The sequence below is a fragment of the Lissotriton vulgaris genome, chromosome 1_1, assembly GCF_964263255.1.
Source record: "Lissotriton vulgaris chromosome 1_1, aLisVul1.2, whole genome shotgun sequence".
NCBI lineage: Eukaryota > Metazoa > Chordata > Amphibia > Caudata > Salamandridae > Lissotriton > Lissotriton vulgaris.
The window spans coordinates 257,115,971-257,141,770 of record NC_141685.1 but is presented as its reverse complement, the minus strand read 5'-3'; the positions used below and the strand labels follow the sequence as shown (position 1 = coordinate 257,141,770).

At 43.3% G+C, this 25,800-nt stretch overlaps 2 non-coding genes across 2 annotated transcripts; both read right to left on the bottom strand.

Annotated features, from left to right (window-relative positions):
• Positions 1-2,877: 2,877 nt before the first annotated feature.
• On the bottom strand, positions 2,878-2,949 carry TRNAQ-UUG (transfer RNA glutamine (anticodon UUG)). Its single transcript has one exon. It is a non-coding gene; the product is annotated as a tRNA-Gln (tRNA).
• An 18,981-nt stretch (positions 2,950-21,930) lies between these two features.
• On the bottom strand, positions 21,931-22,002 carry TRNAQ-UUG (transfer RNA glutamine (anticodon UUG)). The gene has a single exon. It is a non-coding gene; the product is annotated as a tRNA-Gln (tRNA).
• Positions 22,003-25,800: the final 3,798 nt, after the last annotated feature.

Sequence of the window (25,800 nt, the reverse complement as noted above, 5' to 3'; positions counted from 1 at the left end):
ATAGGGGAGGTTGGGGGGTTCCTGATTTTAGGCTTTACTATTGGTCATCGGTATTGCAATATATTCAAGGGTTAATCGGAGCAAATGAAGAGGACTTGAAAGTCAAAGCTGTCTCAACTATGATTTATTCAATTGTTTTGGGCGAAGATTCAGTAAATGCTTTCTTAAATTGTACAGATTCATCATATTACAAACGTACACGTTTCAAGACAGTTGCCTCAGCGTATAATGTGTGGACTGCTGTTGCTAAAAATTTTGGTTTAGGGAGATTTAATAGGTATACTAGACTGTATAGGAATAAGTCCCTACCCCCTTTAATTTTTTGTGATACTATTATGGCAGATTGGGACAGAAAAGGTATCAAAAAAATAGGAGATATGCTAGATTTAGACGGAAATATACTTCAATTTTCAGACTTGTTGGCTAAATTTAATATAGCAAGATATTGTTTTTTTAAGTATCTGCAGGTTAGGAGTTTTTTTTGTTAGGAAAAAAGGGGGTGCAGGAGGTTTCAATATAAGTAACATCATGGAAGCAATAGAGCAAAGCGGGGTGTGCCCCATTTGATATTTTTATGCCCAGCTGGCTGTAACGAAGAAGGATGATACCGACAGATTTGGCAACAAATGGGCTGGGAAATTAGGGATATTGAGTGAGACTTTTCTGCAGTCCTTGGATTTAGGTTGTTCAGCCTTTTATTTTGCCCCACTACAATCACAACATTTCAAAACGCTGTATCAACTTTATCATACGCCAGACCGCATAGCACAGTGGGTTGCAACTACAGGGATTAATTGTTGGCGATGTAATGCTCTGGCCGCAGATAGTATCCATATTTTTGCACTCTGTTCTAAATTGAGGCCTTTATTAAAGGGTATTGAGGATTTTATGGCCCATACACTTGCTTTAAACATGACTCTAACACCGACAGTTATTATGTTAGGATTTAGGGGTTGCGAAGGTGACCATAGTGAATTTTTATTTGTAGCCATGGCGGTTCTCAGGTTGTTGATTGCAAGAGTTTGGTTGGATCCCCTACCCCCGGGAATACAGCAGTGGATTGCTTTATTACTGGGGACGTTTAACCTCGAAAAAGGTATATTTGGAAAGAAAGGTAAAAGGGTAAAAAGGTGGGGAAGGAAAATTTGGGAACCGGTATATCGTTGGAAGGAAAGGTCAAATGCAAATGTAGTTTGATGTATTATTAATTTTATCAATGGTTTCTTTTTTTTTTCTCTGCTATTTTTTCTCCTGTTTTATCAAAGGCTATGTGTAGTATTATATTGTTTTTCTTGATAAGTAACCTTGGTTTATTATATGTATTAATTATACTTGTATTCTGTGTTATATGTGTGCCAGTAACATTTCTTTGTTTTTTTCAATAAAAATATTTAAAAAAAAAAAATGAAATGTATTCACTGTAGAAACTAGTGATTTATATACGCGTGTGCATTTTTATTCAGTTTAAAGATGAAGACATCTATAGGAGGAATGTCTTTAGATACACTGAAGTTTTTTTCTTTTTTAACTTTTTATTGCATTTTAACACCAACCAAAGTCCGGTACTAATCTCCCCTTGACCCAGATGTCCCTAACCATAGAAATACCGATTAAATCCCACTTGTAAAACCCTGGACTTGCGCCTTCGTCAGGCACCCGCGGCATCCTAATTTTCTGGTAACTTCATGCCAAATCTCGACCGTGCGCACCGTGGGGCCTGTTAAGTTAAGCTTGTTGGGGTTGGCGTAGAGTGCTCTGTTGTAACCGCCCCGTCCCAGGAGCCAATGATCCGTGCGGAAATTGGGCTCATCATGAGGCTCAAACACCCAGCGATTGACTACTACCAACTGGGACGCCTGGTGATATAGTCTGAGATCCGGTAAACCGATGCCCCCATCGTACGAGCCCATGGTGAGCTTGTTCATTGCGATGGGCGGCGTACGGCCCTCCCATAGCAGTCCCCGCAATACCCTGTCAATTAGGTAAAAATACTAATCTGGGAACGGGATAGGGGTATTCTGTAGGGCATAGAGAAAGCGCAGGAGTGCTAACATTTTGAACAGGGACGCACGTCCAAGAATAGTGAGAGGGAGAGAGCGCCAATGCACAACGTCGGATTTGAAGCACTGGAGAGGTCCGAGTAAGTTGTGTTCGAAAAGAGGTCGGGTCAGGAGTGACAAAAATGCCCATGTATCGGAAACCCCGAGGGGCCACCGGGATATTGAAGCCGCGAGGACTCGCCAGGGGGAACTCCGTAGCGCATACATCTGGGACTTAGACCAGTTTATCTGTTACCCAGACTGGGCGCTGAAAATGTGAAAAATGTGGCGCACCCGTTGCAGCGACCGCGCAGGGGAGGCCAGATACGGATACACTGAAGTTTTAATCCACTGATTTTGGAAGCCATAACTTTACTTTAGTGACATTTTGCTATTTTTTCAATCACTTCACATTTATGTGTATTTTTTTTTCAATTAATTTGTGTCCCTTTTCTTCACCTCCTTTATGTTAAACTTTGCTGAGGTTTGCCAGCATGACGGGTGGTGTACAGGATCGAGGGCTGTCTAAAAAGGATACATTTTCATGCAGCAAGGCAAGGCCAAATACAAAAACTAAGTGGGAGATAAAATGGAAATAGAGTAAGCAATGATAATTCAGCATGAAACTGTGAAATAAAAAGGCAAAGCAGCAATATAACAGCAACCACATGTGAAGGGATATGGGATGACTGTATTTGAAACAACATAAGTATGTTTACCCTTATTAAGTGATATATTTCATTATGCAAATCTCACCTCCATATATTCAGGTAAAACCGAAAAGTTGTCTATTGAAACTTTGAAATACTAAATGAATGTCACCACTCCCAAAAGGGAAAGGTTCCACCGAGATTTGAACTCGGATCGCTGGATTCAAAGTCCAGAGTGCTAACCATTACACCATGGAACCAGATGATCTACAGTTGAACAGGATTACTTGTGTGGTGGAGCAGCGTCATTTGGCTCCACCCTTACACATCGCAGAGGTTTAATTATATACTGCACTTACATTATATTCACTGTATGCTGTAACTTTATTCACATGTGTTAACCATTTAAAGGCATCAATGAAATGTATTGACTGTAGAAACTAGTGATTTATATACACGTGTGCATTTTTATTCAGTTTAAAGATGAAGACATCTATAGGAAGAATGTCTTTGGATACACTGAAGTTTTCTTTTTTTTTTACTTTTTATTGCATTTTAACACCAACCAACGTCCGCTACATACAGGGGAAAGTCACTGTAAGAAATACCCCCTCCAGTACATACATGCATTATCCTAGTGCCGTTCACCCCGTGATGGAGTGGGGGTCACGAAGAGCAATACTCATTATACATTTCCCAGGCAATATTAAGAGACCAGAGTGTGCATAAAAGATAAACAAATAGCAACAGGGTGCGGGGAATGAAGAGATCAAGAACGCCACTCCTAAGGGGGAGAAGCCAGCTCCTCCGCCATCAACTGGGCCATCAGCGTTCGTCTCTCTCTCTCTCCGGAATTCCTCTGGTGGGGAGATGCAGATGTCCCCTCTGTACTTATTTCATTTCCTCCACTTCTGGTGCCTTTTCTTGGGGCAACCTCATCCTTTGAATACGGATTTTTCAGCCACCATGGCGGTATCCATGATTTTTGCACAGTCAACCAGGCACGGGACCGTCGCCTCCCCCTAGTGTTGTGCGATATTCCGCTTGGCTATAATGAAGCCCATGGAGGCCCATGTCAGTTCAGCATGTGTGAGCGAACGCCCCCAAATATTGAGTAAGCAGAGTTGGGGAGATAACTCCAGGGATTTGCCTCCCGCCCTCTCAAGTTGACAAGCGATTGTCACCCAGTAGACCTGAATATGTGGGCAGTCCCATAAAATGTGAAGAAAAGTATCCTCCTGATTGCAATGCCGGAGACAGAGTGGAACGGGGTGTCTGCCAAGCCTGAACAGGAGTTTTGCAACAAAATATGCTCGGTGGAGGATCTTGAGTTGGAGAAGTCGCATGTGCATGGGGATAGCTATTTCTCGTGGTGAAGCTAGAGCGTGCTGCCAAATGTCATCCTCCATCTCTCCTAAATCTCTCTCCCACCCCTCTCCAAGTTTCAACATTGGGTCAGGCGATTGTTGACCTACTTCTTGTAGGTGAGTGAGATGGCCTTACAGTCCATGGGATCCAACTACAGGCGGTCTTCCAGAGGGGATGAGTCGGGGAGAGGACTATCCCTTGGCAGGGGGAGGACACCGCATGATGAATCTGCAGGTACCTGAACGTCTCCGATGGAGTCAGCTGATATTTGCTTGGAGCTCCGGAAACGATGCTAATCTCCCCTTGACCCAGATGTCCCTAACCATGGAAATACTGATTAAATCCCACTTGTATAACCCTGGACAAGCGCCTTTGTCAGGCACCAGCGCTAACCTAATTTTCTGGTAACTTCATGCCAAATCTCGACCGTGCGCACTGTGGGGCCGGTTAAGTTAAGTTTGTGGGGGTTGGCGAAGAGTGCTCTGTTGTAACCGCCCCGTTCCAGGAGCCAATGATCCGTGCGGAAATTGGGCTCATCATGAGGTTCAAACACCCAGCGATTGACTACTAGCAACTGGGACGCTTGGTGATATAGTCTGAGATCCGGTAAACCGATGCCCCCATCATACGAGCCCATGGTGAGCTTGTTTATTGCGATGCACGGCGTATGGCCCTCCCATAGCAGGCCCCGCAATACCCTGTCAATTTGGGAAAAATAAGAATCTGGGAACGGGATAGGGGTATTCTGTAGGGCATAGAGAAAGCGTGGGAGTGCTAACATTTTGAACTGGGACGCACGTCCAAGAATAGTGAGAGGGAGAGAGCGCTAATGCACAACGTCGGATTTAAAGCACTGGAGAGGTCCGAATAAGTTGTGTTCGAAAAGAGGTCGGGGTCATGAGTGACAAAAATGCCCATGTATCGGAAACCCCGAGGGGCCACCGGGATATTGAAGCCCCGAGGACTCGCCAGGGGGAACCCCGTAGCGCATACATCTGGGACTTAGACCAGTTTATCTGATACCCAGAGTGGGCGCCGAAAATTTGAAAAATGTGGAGCACCCGTTGCAGCGACTGCGCAGGGGAGGCCAGATACGGATACACTGAAGTTTTAATCCACTGATTTTGGAAGCCATAACTTTACTTTAGGTACATTTTGCTATTTTTTCAATCACTTAACATTTATGTGTATTTCTTTTTTCAATTAATTTGTCTCTTTTCTTGTCCTCCTTTATGTTAAACTTTGCTGATGTTTGCCGGCATGATAGGAGGTGTACAGCATCAAGGGCTGTCTAAAAAGGATATTTTTTCATGCAGTAAGGCATGGATGTCCAAATAAAAAAATTAAGTGGGAGCTAAAATGGAAAAAGAGTAGAGCAATGATAATTCAGCAGGAAGCTGTGAAATAAAAAAGCAAAACAGCAATATAACAGCAACCACATGCAATGGGATACGGGACGACTGTCTTTGAAACAACAATAGTATATTTACCCTTATTAAAACTAAATGAATGTCACCACTTGCAAAAGTGACAGGTTCCACCGAGATTTGAAATCGGATCGCTGGATTCCAAGTCCAGAGTGCTAACCATTAAACCATGGAATCAACAAATCTGCAGTTGGAAAGGATGACTTATGTGGTGGAGCTCTCTAATTTGGCTCCACCCTTACAGATCACAGACATGTACTTATATACTGCACTTACATTATATTTACTGTGTGCTGTGACTTTATTCACGTGTGCAAACCAATTAAATGAATCAATGAAATATATTCACTGTAGAAAGTAGTGATTTATATTTGCATGTGCATTATTATTTAATTTAAACATGAACATGTATTTTTTTATTCATGTTTTACATGTACATCTTCAAGATCTATTTGCATATGTAAACATGTATTATTTTCATCACATTTTGCAGTTATTTTAAAGTTAAAAGTTTGCTTGGATTTGAAAGTGCACATTAAATACTTAACTAAAGTATGCTTGACTACAGGCCTCAGTTGAAAAGCTTTTGCTTCGTCTGCATGTTTTCTCTTTACCTTTCAGGCTTATTATCTTTATTTACGTTAGCTAGAGAAAGATTTATTTATATATTGTTTGCATAGCTGAAGGTAGAGGAGATTTGGATTTAGAGAGGTACAAACCTCTCTGCATGTCCTATTCTTGCAAGTGTGAAGCATTATGCTAAACAGTTTAGGGGAGATTTTCTTTTTTCACACAGCGCAGTGCAGCTGCCGTAAATGCTGTGCTTCGCTGTGTGAAAAGCAGAGCGGAGTAGAGCACCTAATTTACTGAAATAAGGCACTCTCCTCCCCTCTCCCTAGTGCCTTTGCTGAAATCAGCTGCCATGCGCCACAGAGACACCTTTGCACGAGGGTGCAAGGGTGTCTCCATGAATCTAGCATAGGTTTATTACTGGAAGGGTTCCTTTCCAATTCAAAATGCTATGCTAAGACTCACTTTAAACGTCTTCCATCTTTGTTGCTTGCTGTGCAGTGCAGCACACATGCAAAGTCGGAAAAGGAAGCAGAAATGAAAACATTTGTCCTTCCTTGCGCCCACTTTGATAGGGCGCAGTTTTCTGATGCTAAACCCAGTCTACTTTATTTAGTAAATTGGGTTTAGCGTGAGAAACCTTGGGTGGTTGCTTGGGAACACCCATAATCCACCGATGGTACGCCCCCTGAGCGCTAAGTAATTTGCATTACTATCACATTATTTCCAGCGTTAACAAGTTTAGGGCTGGAAAACAAATCATGAAAAAAAGATTTTGCACCAATCTGCATAGCTTGTGACTCAATCATGGCGTAAAATTTAGTAAATCTCCCCTTATTTCCTTTTATTTTCGGACTTTTACTGAAGTTTAATCATGCTGACCTTTTCTTCTGTGCTCCTGTTTTAGAGACTGTTGATAGATGACCCTATATTTGATTTATGTTTAGAGAAGAGAAACGCCCTTTACTAAGTTGTTAGAAATGGGATTTCTGGTTGGCTAGGGCATGCGCCTAAGCCAGTCAGAAACCCCCACTCTAGTCAGGCCAAAGGAGTACCACGCTGAAGATAAACCCTGCTCACCCCCTGGTAGCTTGGCACGAGCAGTCAGGCTTATCCCGGAGGCAATGTGTAAAAGTGTTTGCGCAACACACACACACACAGCAGCAACACACTAGGCACACCACAAAAGAGACTCCACACAAGGTTATATAACAAATAGCCTTTGTACTATCCAAAACACATTAGAATCATAATCACACATACACTGTGCCCATCACAAAGCACAAGTGGTAAGAATGACACCATCAGTAAATAAGAATAAAACCACAGCATTACAAAATGAATTATACAATGCAAATGATTACATGAGGCTAGTCTTTCTACAGTTAAAAACAGACTTTAAAAACGACGTAACTGATAGGATTACAAGCTCTTCCCCCAGGGATTGTATGACTATAAAAGCAGGACAGCATTGTCTTAAACCTAGTGTTCTAAGCACCGGAAGTATCCACCTTTTCCTCTGTACTGTATACAATTTGCAAAAAAAAATAACGTATGCTTGGTGGATTGCGGTGAAATGTCGTCACATGGGCAGTTAGACAACTGCCTGGACCAATCATTGATTGCTGGAAAGCTTAATAATCTATGGATAATACCCTTCCTAAAGTGTGTTAATAAAAATCTTTCAAAGTCAGAAGTTACGTAAATTAAATACGGCTGCATCTTAAAAGTAATTAGAGTGTTTTGGTGGGCAAGAACTGAGATTTGTTGGATCTCTGTATTTATTCTGATACTTTCAAGATATTGCAAACAACTAAGTTAAAAAACTTTCTTATCTACTTTAGTCATAGTGATGGGGTTGTCAAAGTATTCCTGATGGCCTAATTTACACAGAAATTCTTAACATACTTCAGCCATCCTATGTGTGGTACCCCATCTAGCCCACAGCAGTCAGTGATCATTTGGCGATTTAGGGTGGTCTGCTCTGTAGTCCAAATGTGATGCCAGACGAGGATTGGTTGAATGCCAATAACATTCTCTAAGTGCGGTAGACCCAATTCCGAGTGACAATTGAAAGTGGAGACACTATCTGGTACAGCGAGCACATATCTAAGGAATCTGTTTTCGGCCCTCTGCAAAGTTGACACATCTGCATGGCCACATATGCCCGCTCCATAGGTCGCTATTGTGACACATTTAGCTTTATAAATTTGAAGTTATTCTGGGGGGGGAGGGGGCGTCAACCCAATTTTCAGCCAAAATTAGTCAAAGCTGCTGGTGACTTTGAAAATAACAATCTCCTAAGATTAACAGCCTGTGTCCATGTTATGTTAAATGAATTTGTATTGCGCTAGGCTACTCGAAAGAGTGTCTGGGCGCGTGCAAAGGTAAAGGCAAAAAGGTACCAGAGGGTCATCTAAAAGAGGAACGTTTTAAGCTTTTTTTTAAAGATCACATGGTCCTGAATGCTCCATAGCGCCAGAGGTAAAGCATTCCTGACAAGTGAACAACCGCCCAACCTGTGACGATTGAATCTGGGGGTCTGCAACAAAAGTTGAGAAGAGGATCGCAGCTGTCTAGCTGGAGTGTAAAAGACAAATCTTTTCTGAAGATAGCTCGGGCCCCTGCCATGAAGGGCCCTATGAGCAATGGAAAGCATTTGAAATTGAATTTGAGCTTCCACAGGGGGCCAGTGCAGGGAGCGCAAATGCGCACGCACACTACACCTTTTAGACAAGCCGAGCAGGAGACTAGCGGCAGAGTTTTGAACAATCTGCAATTTGCTTAAAAGGTACCCAGGAATGTCCACATACATGTACCAGTACAGTCAAATTGGACCCCCAAGTATGAGAAAGTGTTCGCACATGCCAGGCGATTCTTTTCTAAGTAGAACCGGCAACACTTTCTGCTCCCCAAGCCACAATTTAAAATGAATGTTTTGGATGTATTGGCTGTGAGACCCAAATTGGACATGAAATTTGCGAAACTAAATAAAACCTTCTGGAGACTATTTGGGGTGCGGGCCATGAGCACCGTGTTGTCAGCATACATAAGCACAGGGATTGGACGTTTCCCTACCCCTGGGAGGTCCTGGCACTCCTCTCTCAGAATCAGGTCTAAGTTGTTAATATACAAGGTAAATAGGAAGGGTACCAGGACGCAACCCTGTCTAACTCCTCTTCCCACAGTGAATGAGTCGGTGCACTCATCCCCTATGCCGAATTGCACCCTGGCCCTGGCCCTCGATATATAACTGTCTCATTAAGGGTGGTTCCATTCCCATGTTCTCCAGAATCGTCCAAAGTTTGTTATGGATGACGCAATCAAAAGCCGCTGACAAGTCCACAAATGCCAGGTAGAGATGGCCCCTTTTGGCCTTGGTAAAACTCTAAATTTGGGCACTGATCTATCGTACCCAGGCCCTTGCAAAACCTGCATTGTGTGTTACTAATGATGGATTGGTCATTTGCCCAGTCCTGTAATCTAGAAAGGAGTACTCTTCCGATGTTTTTAGCCGTGGAGTCTAGGAGTGAAATGGGCCGATAACACGCTGGGTTGTGTCTATGCCCCTTCTTAAAAATAGGGACCAGAATCGATTTGCTCCAGGTAGGGATGAGGCTGATTGAAATGCAAGTATTAATAACTTGTGTTAAAATCGGTCCCAAGAAGTCTATGTCATGTTTAAAAAGGTCCACTGGAATACCATCTGCCCTGGGGTCTTACCACTCTTACTCAATGCAATTGCCTCCTTAATTTTATTAAGATCCAGTAATGGAGATTTGCACTCTGGGGTTCTTCACTGTCCCCCACCAAGTCGCTATTACTTAGTTCAGGGCTGGGTATAGAGTACAATTTAGAAAAGTGGTCAACCCATTCGTCGCTAGTGACCGCTATCTCTATGCTTGCCCACCCTGCGTCAACTAGAAAGGGAGCATTAACCGCTTTCCAAAACGCTGAAGAATCTTTCATTTCTGATGCTGCTCGCAGGGCATTCCAAGCATCTTCCTTTAAACATTTTTTTCTCGCTTTTACTGCATATCTATATGTCCTTCTGGCTTCTTTTATTTCTTCATAGTTTTACACCTTTCTATGGAGGACGAGTTTATATTAGAGAGGGCTTTAGAACAACTAGAATCGAACCATCCTTTCTTTTAGGGGGATTTTCTTACTTAAGTTAACATGAAGGGTATTACCAATAAATTCTGATGGAACAGAAAACCTCTCCACTATATCCAACGCAGAATGGGCGTCTCCTAAACATTTTTTTATAGCATCGCTACAATTGGGTATCACCTTACTTAAAAATATGTCTGGATCTATTTTTTTCCAGCTCAACGCATAGCCATTTTATCTGGACAGTGTAACCTCCTTAACGCAGTAAGTAGAAGGGACCTTCCCTTTAACTAGTCAACGGTCAACCTTGACTCCGATACTCTGCGGGAAATGATTACTGAGAGAGATGTCATTGGTTTGAAAGCTTAATACTCTAGAAGCATATCTAGACGAAATCAAGATAAAGTCAACAGTGGAGGACAGTCCCCATCCATTGAACGTTGGACTAAATGGAACCAATGTATTACATAAGATATTTGCAAAACTCATGTCACCTGTAAAAATTATATCATTTATGATCTTGCCAGAGCCAGAATGATTTAAATGGGGAAAACTAGTATATTTGTTATATCCGAAGCCGCAGACCCCAGAATCCCAGTATTGACATAGATTAATATTAAAATCTCCACCCCAAATTATTTAAAAAGGTCTTTAGAGGAGGCTGTCTGGATATTAGTGATATGGAGGGATATGACCCCCAACACTCCTGCCTGCTCTTCTCAGGGAGCATTATTATAAAAATTCACTATCACTATGCCAGTTGTTCTGTCTAAATCTGCCCCTATTATTTGAAAAAAACTATCAGCAATCAATGTTACGATATTCCCCAGGTTTAAATGATATGCTACATAGATACACAACCCCACCCCCCCCTTTGCTCTCCCATGCAGTGATTGAACTGCGGGCAAATGAAAGGTCTGAAAGCCATTGATATGGATCGCCTTTAGCACCCATGTTTCCTGTATACATAAAACATTGAACCCAAGTGCAAACTCTGTCCACTGTGGGTTCACAATCTTTGGGCCCGATTCACAGAATGAACTTAAGACTCAATCCTAAACTTACTACTATTTTGGTATTCACAGAATGCACTTACTACTTTTGGCATTCACAGAATGAGCTTACTACTTACAACTTAAGACACACTTAAGACAGACTTCAGACAGATTTAAAATGGCCAGAAGAGTCACCTGGTTAGGGAAGGGACGGAAGAATATGCCAGGGGACTGTGTGATCTGGACCTTTAAGTCGATAGAATTGGTACAGCACATTTTGTCCAGGGTTGGAACTTTCTCTACCTCTTTGCGCAACATTAACATGGTTCCCATTGGTTTCTTCTATCAACCCCCATTACAATTGTTTGCATCCATCTGGCAAGGAGTATTTAACGAATCAACTCCCATTGTCTAACGTTCCAGGCCAAAATCGCTACGACCTCCTTTCCCACTTAGAGCAGGTGGGTTGACTCTCCTTGACTACCCATGGACTGAACCTGCAGAGTAGGGTGGCTACCATAAATACAAGATCATTAGTTCAGGGAGTAACTGACCCAGCCCACACAAATTTCATGACAATTGTAGCATCAGCCTCAGAGCGTGTCCTAGTTGACGATCATAGGAATCACATCCATTCTTCCCGGATAAGCACGGCTGAGGTCCACATAGATAATATTCCAAACCCAGCTGCCCCTCTTGCTCATAGTCCAGATAATAGCCTAATAACTTCTTCTAAAGCTGGCACTGTCACTGCACCTAGAATAAGCTTGAAGGATGCAAAGGGAAAAACTGAAGACAGTATTTGTAACATCTTGTTTTGAATATTGCAGGCCTAAAGTCTAGGGGCCTGATTCACAGAATGAACTTAAGACTCAATCCTAAACTTACTACTATTTTGGCATTCACAGAATGCATTTACTACTTTTGGTATTCACAAAATGAACTTACTACTTTTGGTATTCACAGAAGTTTGGATTTTGCCTTAAGTTTGTCTTAAGTCTGTCTTAAGACCTAATAAATTAGCTAGATCTACATCAACTGGTTACTGAGACCACACACCTAGCTGGACATACACTCGATGGCATCTTCTCTAATAACAGCCATCTGAGGTTCACAAACACGCTCCCGGTCATCTGGTCAGACCACAAGGTAGTGTGTTAGGTATAATCATCAGCTCTAGATACCTGGAGACCAAGACTGAAACAAATAACCACCAGATCTTGGAGCAGAATAAATGCAAATGAACTGCAAAAACAACTTGTCGCTACAGCTCCTATGCTACCAGGAGACTTAGACGAGGCAACTGGGGCCTACTCTACCTGGTTAGAAGGAGCGACCAATAAACTTGCACCAATAAAAACCTTTAAAAACTATAGGGAACGGCCAGGCTCTCCGTGGTACTCACACGACCTAAGAGAAAGTAACCTTCTCTGCAAACACCAAGAAAGGAAATGGAGGAGGGAGTACAATGCAGTGGAAAAAAATAAATATAAACTCTGTTTAGTAGATTACAAGAAATTAGTACACAAAACTAAACAAGACTTCTTCATATAGAAAATACAGTCTGCAAAGAATTCCACCAAAGAACTATTTAAAACCGTTACAGCCCTGGCCCATCCCCCGTCAAATCCAGTCATAGCTAGCCTAGAACTGCGCGATAAGATAGCCAACTTCTTCCTCAAAAAAAGTGGAGGATATCTATGATACATTTACAGTTGACTCTAACCTCATCCCTCAAATAACGACGGCCAATGAGGTTGAACTTGGGAACATCACGCCCTAACTCGGTAACTTTACACCCACTACAGTAGCAGATGAAGTTAAATCAGGATCCCCAACAGACCCCTGTCCCCCCTCCATACTGAAGTTGGTACTCGAATCAGTTACACCGATCCTGACAAAAGTCATCAATATGATATTCTCAGAGGGCTACTTTCCAAAAGCCTGGAAGGCAGCATCAATTCTTCCCTTGCTCAAAAAGCCTAAACTTGGCCCCATGGACCCCAACAATTTTAGGCCAATCTCCAGACTACCGATCCCCACAAAAATAACAGAAAAACTAATAAACACCCAACTTAGTTGCTTTCTAGAGGAAGAACATAAACTTGATTCCTCACAGTATGGTTTCAGAGGTAACCAAAGTACTGAGTCGGCTCTCATTAAATCTACCAAAGAAATAAGAGCCACCCTGGATCAGGGAGGAAACGGAGCCCTGATTATGTTGGAACTTTCAGCTGCATTTGACATGGTCCATCATAAGTTGCTGATGGACCGGCTGCACGAGATTGGTGTCACAGGCAAAGCTTGGAAATTGATTGAATCTTTTCTAACAGACAGAGTGCAGACAGTTACGCTTGGCAACTTCTCTGCAATGTCATTCTCCCTCCCCTGTGGGGTGCCGCAGGGTTCATCCATGAGCCCCACCCTCTTCAATGTTTATGTTTCCCAGCTCGCTCCCCTTATTGGTTCCTTTGGACTCAAGCTGACCTCATACACCGATGACACCCAGATAGTAGTCTCTATGCTCCCCAAGGAAACCCGTTTTCACGATTGTATGACAGCAGTGGGTGGCTGGATGGCCCAGCATTGTTTGAAACTCAATTCTGCTAAAACGAAAGTGATTCTGTTTGGAAACAACCCTCAATTCTGGACCAGAGCATGGTGGCCAGATTCTCTTGGCCCCCTTCCAACACCGGTCAGAAAAGTGAAAAACCTAGGGTTTATAATTGATAACAAACTGACCCACAAAGACCAAGTAAACTCTGTTGTCTCAACAACCGCATACATTTTATAATCATGTTAAAAAAATACTAGCCTATCTCCCCACAGACAGTCAGAAGACAGTAATTACGGTCTTAGCTATGTCCAGGCTGGACTATTGCAATGGCCTATATGTCAACGTGCAAGAATGTCTCCTAAGGAAATTAAAACTCCTACAGAATGCGGCAGCCAGACTACTGGCGGGCAGTCCAAAATATGAATCTATCTCGGCGGATATAAAAAAGCTATACTGGTTGCCAATTAAGAAGCAAGTTTTGTTCAAGGCCCTATGCATAACTCAAATCACTATACTCAACAGGTCCAAAACATCTGATCCAAAATACCAATTGGTATGCCAAGATCTCTGCGTGCCTCAGAAGCTAAATTGATCTGCATTCCATTGGCAAAAAAAGCCAATTGGGGTAGTAGGGGCTTTTTTGTAGGCGCCGCCAAGGCTTGGAACGCCCTTCCACTCTCTCTTAGAGGCACAGCAGAGCTGCTCGCTTTTAGAAAAGCCCTAAAAACCTGGTTGTTCAACTCATAAAGCTCAAGGCAATAACACTATCATCCTCTAGGGGGACATCTCACATAGCGCCAGGACGCCCATAGGCAGCAGTGCGCTCTATAAATTGTCATTAACATTAACATTAACACTAGCTCTGCAACAGCTGAGTACACTGCCACCTACGGTGCCGGATCGCTCAGCGCCGACTAGTTCCCATGACTTCCTGCTTCATAGGTCGCCGCAGCTGCATTATGCAATAGGCATCACATTAGTAATGCACCACATTAACTCTACACGGTGCATTTATCCTCTTTGAGCCCCCACCAGAATGCAAAATGGCCAAACCTGACCCCAGGCCAACTGGCCTTTCTCTGGGGCTCAATGCCCTTTGTCCAAAATGTCAGTGCGTGAACGTAGGTCCTTTCACTGGCCTTCTGGCTGCCTTGCAGCAAAACCACTGTCCGTCATGCACTGGCGTGCAGAAGGTGTCTCACTCCTCCTTGCTCCTTAAGAAAGGAAACTGCCACGTGTTGCAGCTGCCCGCTCTACTGAGGTGCAGCTGGGGAAATGAGGCCTGTCACAACTGCCCTTTAAGCCTCTCTGGGACTCCTTAAGCAAAAGTGCCCCTCTCGTAGCAGCTGCCCAAGCTCTTGCAGTGCAGCTGGTAAGAGCAGACAAATGGTGCCACTACAGGTCAGCGGGAGCCCCTCCTACCCGGTGCTCTCCTTATGTAGAACATGCACTGCCACAAACCAAGTCGAGCCCCATTCACCGGGGCTCCTCTGCATCTTCTTTGGCTGTTGGGCCTTTCCTCTCGGGGCTTCACTATCTGGGATGCAGTCTCCCAGCAGAACTTTGGCGGGGAGCCCGCGAGGCTCCGGTCTCCGTTCCCTGGCGTCTGGGGAGCCCACATGGCTCCTCCTTCACTTTGCCGGTACACAGGAACTTCTGCTGATGGAGGCGGAGTAGGCTCCCGCCCTCCTTCTGGCACCTCCTATTGTTGCCACGCCCACAGTCAGCAGAGGCGCCTGACTTTCGCTCCCTGCGATCTCAGCGGCGGCTCCTCCATCTCCTGGCAAATTCGGATGGGCTCCCGCTTTTAAATGAACACCACAGGTGGGGTAGGTTCTGGCCCAATGAGCAAAAAGCACACCAACATGGGGTCACAGCCCTTGTACTTATCCCACATTTCTTCTTTGTTCTGCCCTGGCACAGGGCTTGGGGGGGACCAGTTTCAACTGGTTCTGGGGGGTATTGGAACACTCTGTTTACAGGGCTCCTCTTCCCCCTTGTCAGGTGGGGGCTCGGTCATCAGACACTCCACAGGGGGGCGGAGCCAGCATTCACCTAGGGAGGCACAGACCCATTCAGGGTCAGGGGATTACTCCTCCCACTACTCCAAATGCAGATCTCCTATTTAGCCTAGCGCTGACTCACCCTGTCATCCCTGCAGCCACATACACCTCACCAGCCCCTGTCACTCCAGAGACAGACATGCAATACACATCAGGCAGGCAGACCCATAGCACACAGAAATGCCAACTTCTAAAAGTGGCATTTCTAAAATAGTGATAATAAATCTGCGCACACCATTGCGTAGAATTTATTATTACTATTCCAAACATACCAAACTTGACCACGCTGCTCCATTCATATCAGGAATTACTACTGTAACACTTATCAGGGAATCTCCAATGCATTCCTATGAGGGGGCAGCCTCACAGCAGTGAGACACCAACATGGCTGTTTTTCACTACCAGGCAATTTCACTCACTTAAGGTACATGTCCTACATTTTACCTACAATGCACCCTGCCCATAAGGCTAGCTAGGGCCTACGTTAGGGGTGACTGACATGCAGTAAAAAGGGGGTTCACAAACGTGGCACACACTTTAGGTGCAACGTCACAGCTGCAGTAACACTGCGCGCACAGGCCCTGCAATGGCAGAGGCCTGATTCATGTTTGAAAGGCTACTGTGGTGGGTGGCGCAATCAGCGCTGCAAGCCCACCTGTAGCATTTAATTTACTGGCCCTGGGTATCTGAGATACCACTTTACAGGGGACTGCCAGGTAAATTAAATATTCCAAAGAGGTGTAGCCCAATCTTACCATGTTTACCACAGAGAGCAAATGCACTTTAGATTGGACAGCAGTGTAACAGTGCCCAAAGTCCTAAAACCACCAACACCATATCAGAAAAAAGGCCAGGAGGAAGGCAAAAGTTCATGGATGACCCTGCAAATTCGGACTAAGTCCAACATAAGTTTATTTAAGGAAAACCTATTTGCTTTCCTCTGTGTTTATACAATTGTGATTATTGCAGTTCCATGTGTCATTTTGTTGCCCCTTAACCTACTTGATTTTTCATCTTACCTTTTGCATTGCTGCATTACTGAACTTATTTTTGCTTTGGATATATACTGGATTGATTGGCAGACCAAAATAAAACTCTTAAACCATATTCAGTGATAACTATTGTTATTGTGAGGTCACATTGGCTCCACAAGTTAGAAATATTGGGGCATATTATCAAGGGATTTATCTCTGCTTTTTTGGCTTTAAAAGCCAAGAAAGCGGAGATAAAGTTATCTCCCTATCAGCAACAGGGTGCTAACACGCAAATTAATGAGATGCAAAGGGGGCGTTCCAGAGAAAAGTATTAGGAGAAATGTTGTTAAGCGACATTTCTCCTATTATCAAGGATTTCGCTAACCCTGTTAGTGATAAAAAAAAGCAGCGCTAACCGCGGTTAGCACTGCTTTTTTTACACCTGGTATTTTCTTGACTTAGCCATGATATCCTATGGAAGGTGGATATCATGGCTAAGTTTGTGAGCCCCTATCACCAAGCTAACGCCAAACTTCGAGAGATTATCGTTGGTTTTCCAGCGATAATCTCTCAATTGGCAGTTAGCGTGAGGATTTTTATCACTTCTGAGATAAACCTTGCTAATAGCAAGTTATCTCTGCGATAATTTCCGGCAATGCTTAGCGGTAAAAAATTCATTGCTAAGCATAGTTAGCTATAAATATCGCTAAACGTTGGTAATATGCCCCATAGTGTTGATTTTTCTCCCTTTCAATGCTTCGTGTCAACTAACAAAGGTCCATACGAGAAATGGGGAAAAATCTTTGACGACTTGACTTCGAGATTACGTGTTCGGGCCCAGTATACCGCTCCAGATTCTTAACTTCTCATATCCAGCAAGCTTGTGTCCCACTCATTGCAAATGAGAGTCACATATTTGTTGATAAGGCTGAGCACTCACTCACAACATACAAAATGCCACACCTGGTAGGAAGGGCTAGAGCTTTCATTATAAATGCAACTCCTTTCAAAGTTGCTATGTGTAGAGAAGCTAATGGAAGCTGTAAATATTTCAGAAGGTAATCCCATCACTGTTGAAGTCATCTAGCGGACCTCTTCAGTTTCTGAGAGGAACATCTTCTGATACACTGGAGGGTGTACAACTGTTACCACGGATTTTTTACAACGGATTCCATGACCACGGATTTTTTACAACGCAGGTCATGTTACAACGGCTCCTTTTACAGCGCTATTCACAACAACGCAGGTACTATTACAACGCAATACCATTACATCGTAAGTATAATTATAGGTAAGTTTATCTTTTTTGGGGTTTTGGGGTACAGGGGTATTTTTAGGTTTAAAGGCTGGGTTTGGGTTTTGGGGTACAGGGGTATTTTTAGGTTTAAGGGCTGGGTTTGGGTTTTGGGGTACAGGGGTATTTTTAGGTTTTAGGGCTGGGTTTGGGTTTTGGGGTACAGGGGTATTTTTAGGTTTTAGGGCTGGGTTTGGGTTTTGGGGTACAGGGGTATTTTTAGGTTTTAGGGCTGGGTTTGGGTTTTGGGGTACAGGGGTATTTTTAGGTTTTAGGGCTGGGTTTGGGTTTTGGGGTACAGGGGTATTTTTAGGTTTTAGGGCTAGATTTGGGTTTTGGGGTACAGGGGTATTTTTAGGTTTTAGGGCTAGGTTTGGGTTTTGGGGTACAGGGGTATTTTTAGGTTTTAGGGATGGATTTGGGTTTTGGGGTACAGGGGTATTTTTAGGTTGTAGGGCTAGGTTTGGGTTTTAGGGTACAGGGGTATTTTTAGGTTTTAGGGATGGGTTTGGGTTTTGGGGTACAGGGTTATTTTTAATATATATTTACAATTTAAAAAATTAAAATTAATTGTATTAATATATGTTTTATTTTTTAATTATAAATAATTTAAATTAATAATACATTTATAATTATTTACTTTAAATATTAATTTTATTTACTTACCTGTAATTATACTTACGATGTAATGGTATTGCGTTGTAATAGTACCTGCGTTGTAGTGAATTGCGTTGTAAAGGGATCCATTGTAACATGACCTGCGTTGTAATGGATCCGTGGTCGTGGTATGCGTTGTAAAAGGACGCGTTGTAACATCATATATCCACAGTGGAGTGCTAAAGCACTACTTGTGAAAAGCCATGGATCTCGCTTTCAGTCATGCCATAGGTGCCCTACGAACCTTTGCAGGTAAAATTGGGGGTAAACCCATTCGAGAAATGATACAGATCTACCGGGCAAAGTGCATAGCCACGGCTACATATGGCGCAGGTCTCTGGGGCTTTGAGAATGGGTCCTCTTTACAAACTTGTGAGAACATTTTCATTTGTCACCTACTGGGCGTGTCAAAAACTACGTCGACTTTTATGACTCACATTGAGACTGGTGTTAAATACCTTAGTGACATCATAAAAATATCACCCTGTTTGCTTTGGCACAAGATTTGGACTACAGAGGAGTGTAAATTGAACAGAAACCTCATTAAAGACTGCATGGTTCTGGATGGTGCAGCAAAAGTCAAATGGCTGCGACATGTACAAACGATGTTCTCTAACATTGGACACCCTGAATTTTACGATGATCCAGAGACTTTACAAAGCATGACTAGGCCGGCCCTTAAAAAATCACTAATTACACACCTGGAAAGTGCAAGATGGGACATAGAGAAACTTAAAGGTACAATCCTAAGCTATCAGCAAATTACCCCTACTGAAGGCTTACAATCTTATTTTAGGATCGAAATAGCACCCTATCCTTGCATGCTTCTGACTAGGCTGCGCCTAGGGATTTTCTTCCGCATGGTCACTCTACCGAAACAGAATGATTGGACCTCGCTGAAATTAATATGTCCATGTGACGACCATTCAACACAAAGCAATATTCACATCATGTTCTTTTGTGATCTGTATACCAGCCCCAGGAAACTATTCCTTCTACCCCTACTTAAGCGCTGGGGGATAAGAACATGTAAACCTGCATATTTGAAATTATTGCTCTTAGAAGATGTGGATGTTATCTTTGCTGTTTCTTGCTTTTTGAAGTCAGTGATGAAATTTAGAAATTCAATGTGTTAAGTAGTACACGTCAATATCGACCAGTGGAATACGAGGCCCTTTGTCCAATGATTGCTTGTAGATTTTAAATTTTAGAGATATGTTTTAACTATTTGGTAACTTTGCTCAAGTGAGTTTTTAAAAAAAAATTGTCTTTTAATTCTTGTGCATAAATTGTACTTGTACGCTTTTATGATTTTCTTGATAAAATCGAATAAAGCTTTTTGAATTTGAATTTGAATTTACTTGTGAAAAGCCATGGATCTACTTTAGTGACGTTTCGCTTTTTTTTGTTGCATTTATCTGCATTCTTCCGTTCCATCTCTCTTCTCCCCTTCCCTACAAAATTCATCGAGAAGACCGTCAATAAACAGCTGACTGCATTCCTCGAGACAAACGGCTCCCTCGACCCATCCCAGTCTGGATTTCATACCAACCACAGCACTGAGACAGCCCTCATCGCAGCCACCGACGACATCAGGACCCTGCTCGACAACGGGGAAACTGTCGCCCTCATCCTCCTAGACCTCTCAGCCGCCTTCGATACCGTCTGCCATCGCACCCTAATAACCCGCCTCCATAACACTGGGATCCAAAGAAAAGCCCTGGACTGGATCACCTCGTTCCTCTCCGACAGAACCCAGCGAGTCCGCCTCCCCCCCTTCCGCTCCGCGGCCACCGAGATCATCTGTGGCATACCCCAAGGTTCCTCGCTCAGCCCTACCCTCTTCAATAGCTACATGACCCCCCCTCTTCGCCATCGCACGTAAACACAACCTCAACATCATCACCTACGCCGACGACACCTAGCTGATACTCTCCCTCACCAAAGACCCTGCCACCGCCAGAATCAGCCTCCAGGAAGGAATGAGAGACGTCGCAGAATGGATGAAGCTCAGCCGTCTGAAACTGAGCTCAGACAAGATGGAGGTCTTCATCTTCGGACCATCCCCATCCGCCTGGGACGACTCCTGGTGGCCAACAGCGCTGGGAACGCACCGACACCCACGAACCACGCACGCAACCTGGGATTCATCCTGACTCCTCCCTCACGATGACCAAGCTAGTCAACGCTGTCTCATCCTCATGCTTTAACACCCTGCGCATGCTCCGAAAGATCTTCTGGTGGATCCCCACCGGAACCAGAAAGGCGGTCATCCAGGCCCTCGTCACCAGCCGACTTGACTACGGGAACGCCCTCTACGCTGAAGCCACAGCCAAACTGCAGAAAAGACTCCAGCGCATACAGAACGCATCCGCACGACTCATCCTCAACATCCCTCGCCACAGCCACATCTCTGCCCACCTGAGAGACCTGCACTGGCTCCCCGTCAAGAGGATCACATTCAGGCTCCTCACCCACGCACACAAAGCTCTCCACCACATGGGCCCCGAATATCTTAACAGCCGCCTCACGTTCTACACGCCAACCCGCAAGCTCCGCTCCGCTAGCCTCGCCCTGGCCACCGTCCCACGGATTCGCAGAACCACCACCGGAGGAAGATCATTCTCCTACCTGGCTGCCAAGACGTGGAACTCCCTCCTCGCCAACCTACGACTGACCCAGGACCACCTCACCTTCAAAAAACACCTCAAGACCTGGCTATTCAAGCAGTAGCAGCACCCCCCCCCTCCCTTCAGCGCCTTGAGACCCTCACGAGTGAGTAGTGCGCTCTATAAATGTACTGAGTGATTGATTGATTGATTTCATCTCACTTTTCCTGTTCCCTTTCTCTTTGCTTATGTTTGCCCGCATGATGGGCGATGTACAGGATCGAGGCTGTAACAAAAAATGATCTTTTTTCATACAGCATGGCATGGATGGCCAAATCCAAAAACTACGTGGGAGCTAAAATGGAAAAAGAGTTAGGCAATGATAATTCAGCATGAAACTGTGAAATAAAAAAAAAAACCAAAGCAACAATATAAAAGCAACCGCATGTGAAGGGATAAGGGACGACTGTCTTTGAAACAACATCAGTATAATTGCCCTTATTAAGTGATATATTTAAATATGCAAAGCTCACCTCTGTGTTTTCAGGTAAATCAAAAAGTTGTCTCTCGAAAGTTAAAAAAACTAAATTTGGATAATCACTTCAAAAGGGAAAAGGTCCCACCGAGATTTGAACTCGGATTGCTGGATTCAAAGTCCAGAGTGCTAACCATTACACCATGGAACCAACTTATTCAAAGTGAGAAAGAATGACTAATGTGGTAGAGCAGCGTAATATGGCTCCACCCTTACAGATCATAGAGATGTCATTATATACTGCACTTATATACTGCACTTACATTATAGTCACTGTGTGCTTTGACTTTATTCACGTGTGTGAACCATTTAAATGCATAAATGAAATGTTTTAACTGTAGAAACTAGTGATTTATATACGTGTGTGCATTATTCAGTTTAAATAAGAAGACGTATTTCATTTTTCATGTTTTACATTTACCCTTCAAGATCTATTTGCATATGTAAAGATGTATTCTTTTACTCACATTTTTCAATTATTTTAAAGATAAAAGTTTGCATGTATTTGAAAGTGCACATTAAATACTTAGCTAAAGTATACCTGACTTCAGCCCTCAGTGGAAATGCTTTTGTTTCACCAGCATGTTTTCTCTTTCCATTGCAGGTTTATTATCATGATTTACGTTAGCTAGAAAAAGATTTATTGTGTGTATTAACTCCTTCCGTGCTCATGACGAGCTCAGCTCGTCATGAGGCACGGTGGCGCTGTGCTCATGACGAGCAGAGCTCCTCATGACACGTGCGGCGCTCACACGCGGGCTAATTCCCCCGCTGTGCTGAGCGTTCTGAGGAAATGGGCATGCCTTCTGTTCATTGTGTACCAGGATGGCAAGTTGTTCAAGGTTGAGAAACGAAGTGTTAGTTCACTGCAATGTGAACCAGAAACCATGTTCCAGATACTCTCAAGTAGTGTTCTGATTGATCCCTGGTGGTGTGATTGAAATAAGTATGTTTGTGAATCTTTTTTTACTTTTATAATGGTGCTTGCATGGCCGAAAGTAGAGTAGATTTGCAGAAACCTTGAGTGGTTGCCTGGGAACGCCCATGCTCCGCACATGATACGGCCACTGGCTGCAAGCTGCTTTGCATTACTTTCACATTATTTGCAGCGCCGCTGGAAAGTAAAATGTGAAAAAAAGATTTTGCGCCGATTTCAACACTTTTGTGACGCAAACACAGCATAAAATCTTAGTAAATCCCCCCTTATTTCTGTTTATTTTCAGATTTTTATTGAAGTCTAATCATGCTGACATCTTCTTTTGCGCTCCTGTTTTAGAAACCCTTGATAGATGACCCTATATTTGATTTATGTTTAGAGAAGAGAAACGTCCTTGCTTAAGTTTATTTATGGAACACCTGTTTGCTTTCCTCTGTGTTTATACAATTGTGATTATTGCAGTTCCATGTGTCATTTTGTAGCCCCTTAACCTACTGAGATTTTTCGGCTTACCTTTTGCATTGCTGCATTTGCTGAACTTATTTTTGGTTTAGATATATACTGCATTGATTGGCAGACAAAATAAAACTCTTTAACTATATTCAGTGATAACTACTGTTATTGTGAGGTCACATTTGCTCCACAAGTTAGAAATGTAAAGGTTAATTTGTCTCCCTTTCACTGATTCATGTCAGCTAATAAAGGTCCATATGACCAATGGGGAAAAATCTTTGACGACTTGACTAAGAGATATGGGGGGAGATTTACAAACATTGTGCGCTGGGTTAGTGTCACAATAGTGATGCTTACCAGCGCAAATTGTTTTTCTTGCTATTTACTTTCCGGGCAAAACTTGTTTTGCACTGCAAAGCAACCTTGAAGTAGCGAAGAGCCGCGCCAAGCACTTCATTGCTTTACTTAGTGCTGAGGGGCGTTAAATGAGTGGAACATCGGTGTTCCCAAGAAGCCAGCCATGCTTTTTGACATAAAACCATATTTATAACAAAGATTTGCGTGACTTTTTTTGTATATCTCCCCCTACCTGTTCGGGCGCAGTGTTCGGCTCCAGATTCTTAGGGGAAGATTTACAAAAAAGTCATGCAACACAGCCCAGCCCCTCACGAGGCTGGGTTGCGTTGCACGATGGGTAGGGAGCAGGAGAGTGCTAAATCTTCTGAGATATGGCTCTCTCTTCCCCTTTTCCTTGCGTCAGCACAGATTTTAGCGGATGTGCACCATGCACACACCTTAGCGCCATTGCGCTAGGGTGTGTGCATGAGTCTAGCATAGGTTTTTGTACATTAAGGATATCCTTCTTGTACAAAATACTATGCGTAGTCACAAAGGAAAGCTTTTCCCAATTTGCACAGTGCAGCAGGCATGTAAAGTAGGAAAAGCACAGAGAAATGAAAGCATTTATCCTGTTAGTTCCTCCTTTGAAGGGGTGTTAACTTTTGGCGCAAAACCATGTCGACAAATCTTTGTCAATATGGCTTTGCGTCAAAATGCATGGGTGGTTGCATCAGAACGCCCATGTTTGACCCATGTAACACCCCCTCAGTGCTAACTATTGAAAAGCAGTGCTTCGCTCTGCTTTGTGCTACTTTGAAGATGCTTTCCAGCACAAAACCAGTTTTGCGCTGTAAAGTAGATAGCAAAAAAAACAATTGCCGCTGGTTGGCTAACTCAGCGCAAAATGTTTGTAAAGCTTTGGGGCATATTACCAAGCAATAGCGATAATTATCGCTATTGCTTGGTTAGCGATAAAAAATTATCGCCGAGCTGCGGCGATTTTGATCGCAGATAAACCTTGGTATTACCAAGGTTTATCGCAAATGCGATAAAAATCGGCAATAATGCATGAATATCGCTGAAAAGTCAGCGATATTCATGCATTACCGAGCCAATGCTCTTAGCCATGTTATCCACCTACCATTGGATAACATGGCTAAGAACTGCTCCTGGGCAGGTGTTAGCTTTTGGAGATATTCGCGCTTAGCGTGAATATCTCCAAAAGTTGGTAATAGGAGATAGCGATGTTAGCGACTGTTTCCAGTCGCCGACATTTTGGCACGCCCACTTTGCATGTCATTAGTGATAAATATCACTGACATGCAAAGCGGGGCCCAAGATGGTCGCTATCTCCTACTAGCTGTCGCTAACTGGTGTTGGGGACAGCTAGGTAATAGGGAGATAGTTTTATCTCCGCTTTCTTGGCTTTTAAAGCCAAAAAAGCGGAGATAAATCCCTTGATAATATGCCCCTTTATTCCTTATTTCCAGCTAGCTCATGTCTCGCTCATTGCAAATGAGAATCTCACATTTGTTGTTCACACAGAGCACTCACGCACAACATGCAAAATGCCACACCTGGTAAGAAGGGCCAGAGCTTGAATTATAAATGCAACTCCTTTCAAAGAATCTATCTGTAGAGAAACTCCTGGAAGCTGTAAATGTTTCAGAAGGTAATCCCATCACAGTTGAAGTCGCCTAGCGCAATTTCTACGGATACATTGGAGTGCTAAACCACTACCTGGGGAAGCCTTGACTCTACTTTAGTGACGTTTTGCTTTTTTAATCACTTTAAATTTATGTGCATTTTTAAAATGATTTCATGTCACTTTTCCTGTTCTGTTTGATGTTAAACTTTGCTGAGGTTTGCCTGCATGATGGGCGGTGTACAGGATCGAGGGCTGTCAAAAACAGCTTTTGTTTCAGGCAGCAAGGCAAGGCCAATTCCAAAAACTAAGTGGGAGCTAAAAAGGAAAAGTGTTAAGAAATGAAAATTCAGCATACAACTGAAATAAAAAAAAAAGCAAAGCAGCAATATAACAGCAACCACATGTGAAGGGGAACGGGACGAATGTCTTTGAAACAACAAAAGTATATTTACCCTTATTAAGTGATATATTTAATTATACAACGCTCACCTTTGTGTTCTCAGGTAAAACCGAAAAGTCGTCTCTTGAAAGTACAAAAAAACGAAATTTGGATAAGCACTTCAAAAGGTGAA